Source organism: Pempheris klunzingeri, chromosome 8 (genome assembly GCF_042242105.1).
Source record: "Pempheris klunzingeri isolate RE-2024b chromosome 8, fPemKlu1.hap1, whole genome shotgun sequence".
NCBI classification, from domain to species: Eukaryota; Metazoa; Chordata; class Actinopteri; order Acropomatiformes; family Pempheridae; genus Pempheris; species Pempheris klunzingeri.
Genome location: NC_092019.1, coordinates 8,452,499 through 8,461,031, shown reverse-complemented (window position 1 = coordinate 8,461,031; position 8,533 = coordinate 8,452,499).

The following is an 8,533-nucleotide window of genomic DNA, read 5'->3' as shown; positions in this document are numbered from 1 at the left end:
TGGTTTTGGAAAGTTACCAAAATTGTCGGATGCAGCCCCTTCGGTTCCGATGTCAGAGAGGTTTTGTTAGAGCGGGGGTTTCAGGCACTGTTTGGCCATCCGACAAGCACCTAGGTTGGGGCATACTGACGCCCTCAGAGATAACGTGAGGACCTCAACATTCGGAAGGAGATCGGAGTGGAACCGCTGGTCCTTTCTGTTCGATGGAGACAGCCGAGTTAATGCGAGGATCTGATTAGGATCCCTCCAGGACACTTCCCTGTGGAGATATTCCAGGCACGTCCATCTGGAAGTAGACCCTGCGGCAGACCATGTTGGAAGTATTACATATCTCATCTGGCCTGGGAATGCCTCGGGATCTCCCAGGAAGAGCCGATGGACATGGTTAGGGAGAAAAGCCTTGCTTACCCTGCTTCCACTGCGAGCTGGACCCAGATAAGTGGCAGTAAACGAATGAATGAACAAAAGTTTTGTCAACTGATATTGTTTGAGGGTAGGATAAGGAAGACACAATGAAGAAGAGGAGGAAGAAAATGAGAAAGATGCTGATGAAGAACAACAAGAACAGCAGTTTGCACTTAAAAACATAATAAAGCCAACAAGGCTGTAAGTTTACCTCGGTATCGGTCCAACTGTGGGAAGAAAAAACAACCTGCACACAGGAACAATGCTCTCTTTGTGGTTTATTCAGTGTAGCAATACAGCCATACCTGACAAAAAGCAGTTATTGTTTGAAAGCGCTATGTTAGATCAACTCATTTGCATTTTTCTGTTGTGCAAGTATCCACTTAGTCACTAATACTTTGTTTCCTGCCCTTATTGTGACATTTGTACTGGTGTATATGCATCTTTTCCCTTGGTTTTAGTGTGTATCTGTCAGGTTTACATATGCGTGATGCACTTGGGCTCACGGTCTGTAATCAAAGTATACGAGACCAAGAGCATGTAATCTGTAGCAATGTGCTGGCTATTATCGGGTATGTTTCTCCTTTCATTTCTGTGTATATAGTGTTTCAGAGAGCCCCTTCATGCTTGTACGGTACCCAACATGCAGCTAGCAGTAGAATTAAGACAGGGCTGTAAACAATGCTGTGGATACATTTAGTAAATAGTTTAGATTAAGTTTTTATTGCAGGGCTTGGGAGTAAGGCTATAATCTCCTAAAGAACACTACATCTTCACAGCATTTCTCCACCTCCTCTGACTTGCTGTTTCTGCCTGCTCTTGTATATATTCCTCAGTGAGCCACTAAAGTGTTTCCCTCTTTCACTCTCTCCGTCTTCCTCTCTCCTCTGTTTTTTTGGAAGCAACAGCATTTTTTTATACTTTTTCTGTTTTTCCGTGTTATCGCTTTGGTCTGTGATTACAGATACGGACTCTATTTTACAGTTTCGACTTTTACATCCTGTTTCCATGATGTCCCTCAGCAAGAGGCAAGAGAATAGTGCTGATAGAAAATAGTGTTGCATATCTGAAAATACCATCTGTATCACCTCTGATATCTAAACCTGCTTCATTTTGCTTTCTAACTCCCCTTATGTCTTGCAGATATTGAATGAACAATGCCTGTGACCATTTAGTCAGTTTATGCATGTCAGGATACTGAAAAATCCTCCACTAAGACTGAAAATATTGCAAATTACTGTGGGATGCAGAATGAAAACAACACCAAAGTTCTGTTTCACTGCCTCTCGTCTTCCATTCCCACTCCACCCTAACTTGTTTTAACTTTTTCAATATCATCTCAAGTGACCTTTCTTTGCCCCTTTTCATTTCCCTATTCTACCTTTCACTCCTCATGTCTTTCTCATCCCCATGATGGCACTAAACATGGAACTCTCTGCACCAAAGGATGGTCACGCCAGTCTTTAATTAGGACACCAACAACATACAATAACAAACTTTGTCCTGAATGCAAGATGAAAGGATGTAAATGTAAAAAAAATGTGAAAAAAATATTTCCACATCTTGTTCTCTTCTCTGCCTTCCACTCCTTTGCTCTTTCCCTGTGCAAGAACCCAAACATGCGCCTTCCAGCTGGGTGCGTTGCGTGTAAAGGAAAGTTAATTGGCCTAAAGTGGCTTAACAACCCTACCAGCTAATGGTGTCCGTTTACAGCCAAGTGAACCAAACCCAGCAAACGAGTGAATGGGGGCACTGCTGTGACCGCAGCCTGAGCCGGTCAACTTGAATTGGACTCACCTGGGAAGCAGGATTTATTCCAGCTTGATTCACTCAGATTTACTGGTTTAATTGAATGACTGACCCACGGTCACAGACACGGGTTAAACAGCCTCCTTGAACAATGGACGGGAACAGGAGTGAATGGATGTGTGGTCGCTGAAGGGGAAAATTGTTTGAACTCTGAGAACATTGTTTGATGTTCAGTATGGGATCTGGAGTGCTACCTGATTTCAAGCTGTTTCCTCTTGGTGTTTTGTAACAAGTTGGCTGGTTATTTAGGGCTGGTCGCCACAATGCTTAGAGGGATTCTGTACTGTTCACCTGTATTATTCTGAAGTGGGGCACATAGGTGTGCGCTCTGAATGTGAAAAACATATACCTTGTTGTGAAAGATCATTTTAACTGTTGGAGTCATTTGAACCAACAAGCATGATTAAATGTGCTTGAATTTTTAGGCACCATGACGATATCATAATCATCAAACTGCTCCATATCCATGTTTGTTCTGCTGATGGTCAAAAGCCTTTAGACAAATGATTAAGTGGGCCTTGATTAGAAACCTTGATTTGACCACTGCTGTTTCAAAGGTCAAGAATGAACTGTTAAACTAAAAGTGCTTAAAATAATGCAAGATTTCAACATCTACAGGCTGAGAAAACATTGTCTGCTGATGAAGAGTGATACAATCAAAAGCTCCAAAAACAAGCAAGTAAGTGGTACATGAGTAGATACTGTTTTGTCAGTATTTTTCTAATCATTTTAGTCCATTTTTGCCTGAAAGGACTAATGATTTTCTGTAATTTTTCCAATCATGGCTTGTTGACATAAACTGCCATGACTCTGTGCTGTTGTAGCCAAATTTAGAAGATGGACCAACATATTTACTCTGACTGTATTTGCAAATGTATGTGGCCTCAGCAACAAAATAATATAATAATCTTTGCAACAAAACTTGCCAAATTCATCCTTTTGCAAAGCCCTGTCCCAGAACTATGGTATTCCTTCAAAAACTGGAATTTAACATTTCAAAAAATTCATAATAATATACATTCATAGGATTGTGTTGTCTTGGTGGAGGTATGTGTGCTTTGGGTGATTTCTAGTTTGACTCATATGCTGCCATATTTTGGCCTAGCTCAAGGATGGTGTAAAAAATATTGGGCCTCTTGAAAAACATCTCACCAACAATTAATACATGTTTCAGGGCCCCTGTCTAGTCCTGGGCCCCTTGAACCATCAAAGGTCCCCTCCAACAGCGCCCCTGACCAAAACTCATTACTGTCACATACCGATCCTAGTCTATCATTTATATTTGTTTAGATAACACAATCACAAATCTGAATATTTGTGCTAAGGAGGGTATTCACTAATACAACCCCTCCTAAATCTTCCTGGGAAACTGAAGCTGTAGGCTGTTGAGAAGAGTCTTCTTGTTAATGTGACCACAGTCAGTCATCACTTTTTAGTGGCATGCATGTGAGCCACTGTGTGTGTGTGTGTGTGTATGTGTGTGTGGCAGCTAGAGGAAGTTGAGTGGCATTCTGGTTTCCTTTCCCCGGCTCTATAAAAGCTGGGAGACCATTTGTTAACTGTCGGTTGGTTAGCCTTTGTCCCCACTCTAACCCAAATAAAAACCACTGGACATCTGTACCGGTTTTGAAAGGTGAACCATACTTCTGTACCTTCACCATCTGCAGGCAGATGCCATTTTGTGGTTTCTTTGACGCAAAGTGCCTTCCCTACACTGAGTAAACCGTGTCCACAGGCGAACAGAGACCTGGCATCACAATGAAGAGTGATTCACATCCGTATTTGGTGAAAAAAACCCATGATGGTCAGCCTCTGGATGTCTTTTGAGCTTTGTGCTCATTGCCAAACACATGTACTTCAGATGTATCAAAACCAAATGATGTCAGTGGATAGCAAAATAGAGGTAGCACTAACTGCATGAATTTTACTAGTTTCCTGTAGTACTTAACTGTTTGTATCCCACATTTTTTGCCTGAGCTATTGTGGTATGTGGTCTGGGACAGACATCATTTAAAATCAGGAGAACAGTTTTCTCCTTCAATCAGAGATCACCATGAACTCTTCCTACCCGAGCATGTGAGTGGAGGGAAGCAAGAATGAGCAGAGATCATGATCTATACGGTTTTGGATGGTGCACTGACTCCTGCACCATTCCCCTTCAATGTTGCTCCATTACCGCTCACACCATGAGTATAAAGCATGCCCGAGTAGAGTAACATTTTGTTGATTTGTTTATTTCACAGGACGTGGGAGGGTCTGACACTGAGAGAAGCCTGAAGAGACAGTTGAGACGAGAGAGAGACAGAACTCAGAATGGAGAGAAACTATTTTGTAGTTTAAACATATTCGTTAAATAAAAAACCTAAGATCTGACTGCTTTGATTAGCTTAAAAGGAAAATTTAACCTCAAGTTTGAGTTTGAGTTGGGTTGTGTTTTAAAGAAATCAAATTATTTGTTTAAAGTAGCCTGAGAAGGAACCAGAGGAATGTGACGAGCTATTTGTGAATTAGGCTGGTTGATGTTTAAGTTTGAAATAACATCAATACAACAATACAGCACAGCTTTTTCTTCTTTTGGAGCAAGCGGTCCGCTGACATGCACTGCTTCCTACATCTCAGCAATCATAATGCTAGCAGGGCTGTCATTGATCTTCAAACTGGAAAATCAGGGCAGCTGTTCTGATGCTGTAAAACTTTCTCCTGTGCAAAATGATTTTCGGATTGCATTGGAATAGATCTGACTGCCTGCAGTATATATCAATCCAAAATATTTCAGGAATGTAAAATAGATGTGATTTGTCGTCTATGAGCTAAACCAGGTTTAACCAACAGCATGGCTCGCTCGCATATGGTCAAAATCAGTAAATTAAGTGTGTAAAATTTATCAGCTGGACTCATGCCCAACTGACTGTCCAGTGCAAACATCAGCACTCCAGACATGACTTGGGATTGATGCTCCATTACTTATGACGCATCACCAAAAGCTAGCATGATCACAACTCCCACCTGTGTCAGACCGACTAAAGCTGGATTTTGTTTGGCGACTGTTCATCTTGTTGTTGGATACTGCTGACCTCCTTTACTTCCTCCACAGCTGTGCCGTCCCAAACAAGGGCTAAGTGAAGACTTTATTAGACACAAATCCCCTAACCAACACACACAGGACAACACTGTGTAACTCAGAACAAAGATACGAAGAGACTCTAAACATTGAAACCATTAAAAACTCCTACAGTATTATAAAAAAAATGTCACAAATGTCACAGTGCAATTAATCTAATCCCATATTATGCAAAATGCAATTTGTAATGTTTTTTCAACCTAAATGTGTGTCCCTGGTGTGTCTATAGATTGCTAAACTCTCCTAAACTCTTTTTCCCCTGCTCCATCTGTCAGCAAATGAGTGTGAAAACAAACTGTTTAGATTTGGCTCCCCTTATGAGGTCATAAGGGGATCTGTTAGTCATGTGATCTCCTCCAGCCCTTCAGCAGGCCAACTGTCCCCGCTGTTTGACAAACTCTTGAATCTACCCCGCTGCCCGGCATTGTTTTCCCCTCACTATCACCAGCCACCAGGAACACGATGATGTTGAAGGTGAGAGCAAAGCAGCAGATTGTTCTGTTCCTCTGAAACGGAGCGTTGAGACAGAGGCTGAAAACAGCTGCAGCAGCCTTGTTTGCTATAAGAAAAATAATGTGTTTTTTGAACGTTAAACCATGTAAAGCTATTCTAGTAAGACCTCCATACACAACTATGGGACCTCTAAAGAAGACATTGAGCTGGATGAAGGTGAGCAGGTAGCTGCATCCTGTTTGTTAAGGTGGACAGAAAACTAAAACCTTAAAGCCTTGAGGTTTAATGCTGCTGCAAACAGCTTTAATAGGACCTCAATCTAAGATCAGCAGCGATGTTAAGCACACCGAGAGCAGGGAACTTTGGAGAGCTCTTGGTGCAGGCAACATGAAGGAAAGTTAAACATTATTCATCTGCATATACTACCAACACTATAATGATACAAAGCTGGTTGAAAATGATTTCTTTAATGGAGCTGCTAGCATGGCATACCTTCTCTGTGGTTCTACAAATTGAGTTCGTTTTACCATGACATAAATTGTGAGCAGCATACCTCAGATTCTCAATTACATTCTTTTTTCATGTTAAAAACGTTTTCATGACATTTTCGTTTGAAATGAAATGTAAAAATATCAGAGAGAGAAAGGGCGTGATGTGCAGCAGGAGTCAGAGGTCATGTGCAGTATTCATCATTGGGTGGTCTGCCAGCACAAGGATTCCAAATGACTCCATCAGAGCTCATCCTGAGGGGACCCCAGGCCAATCACAGTGTGTGCAAACACCAGCGACCAAGAGAGGACCTGAATTAATGACTTGTCCGTGGATGTGTGTGTGCAGGGTGATGTCATCTTAATATGAAAGGTCACAGCAGTTAAAACAACCAATTAACGTATCACTTACAGAGTCACGTTCTGCAGAAACACATTCCCATTCACTCACGTGGAGAAAAGTACTATGATGACATGACGATTGACCACCTGCACGAACATGTGACACATATTTGTGTTTGACATATTAGAGACTTTGGTCTTGACCTGTTTTATTGTGTCTTGAGATAACTTTTGTTATGAATTGGTGCTGTATAAATAAATGGCGGTATAAGTCGAAGAAAAATCAATTGTTATTCAGTTATATGTAACATTCTACAAAGTAAAGTAAGTATGATGGTGTTTCTTTCATGTGAAAATGCTTCACCATTGAGCCATCTTTTGATCTTACATGTCGAAATCCCGATAAGTGCTCATTATACCCATGCAGCTAAGGGAATATGTAACCATTTACAAACCCCAACCCCTGTGCAGCTCAGTGGACTGACTGACTAACTGTGGGGGCTTTGTTCAGTCTCTGAGTGTGTGTGCTTATGTCTTAAAACAGGCAGGGGGGGTCTGCCTTGGTGGTGGCCTGTTATGGAAAAAGGCAGCGGGAGGTTAGATACACACACATGCACACACACACACACACACACACAGATACGTGCACCTCAAGGCGAAGGCAGATACAGATGTGCATCCATGTACATACTTGCTTTTTTCTCTTACACACAGGCAGCCTGATCAGAAAGGCTACTGGAGATAATTGTGTCAGAGATGTATGGTGTAGGAAGCAGAAAGAACAGCGGACACAGAGAAGGAGGGAGGTAGAGAAAGAGGGAACTGGAGCTAGAGGGGACTGAAAGCTAATTGGAGCCAAATGGGCAGCAGATGAACTGAAGTGGTTTGCTATGTAGCCTGGACAATCACTCTCACACACACTCTTTCCTCATTGCTCCCTTCTCTTTGTGTCTTTGTCAATAAATGTACATCTAATTAGTTTTTTTTAAATCTACACTTCATCTTTTTTCCTTTTTTTCTCTTTCCACATGTGATACACTGACCCATATATGACAGCAAGATTAAAGAATTTCAACCTGGGATCAGTTTAATTCAACTAAACACACTCTTATATTGATTTTGACCACTTGGGGGGAAGATACAACAAGCAGTAAACACAACAATGTCATTATCACTGTATAAAATTAATATGAAGAATATGTTAACAAACAGACATGCAGCTACACCAGCATTTGGAGGACATCTGGATCTAAATCCAACATTATTTTCCTTTTGGCTCTGTTTTGGTCTCCACCAACTCTTGAGGAAAATATCTCGCTCTTAAGGTGCTAGCTATGATCGTCAGATAGTTGCTAACTTTGTCTGTCGGTTGGTGCTGGGCACGAAGCGTATAGCATCTTTATCAGGGTTTTTTTTTTATGCAAACAGTCATGAGTTGTCATGAGAGTGAATCAAAGCAGTAAAACCAAAATACCAAGAAGAAAGAAGCTGGAACTCTCTGTAGAGCTGAGGGGAACTGTAGAGTTTGGTGATAATTCAGTGTGTGCTTTTCTATGAGCGATACATGCAGTCATTTGATATATAAAAGTATTGATGAGCGCAGATTAAACAACTGTCACGAGCTGCTGTGTGAACTGACCTGAATAATAAACCACCAATTCTTCACTCATTTAAGTTTAATAGCTACAAAAGTATCTTGGTGGTTTGCTTTGGATGAACATAAGTCGTTGAAGTCACTTTTTTATGTTGGAACAAAATTCTGAGCAAATAAGTTGTATAAATTCACAGAAATAATGTTTGTGAACCGCAAATAAAGAGGGAGCAAACAGCAGCTGAAACTTTTAGATGCTACAGGAAGTAACATCTAAATGTCCCTTTCAGTGACTGGATTTGACTTTCACAATACACTATTAGC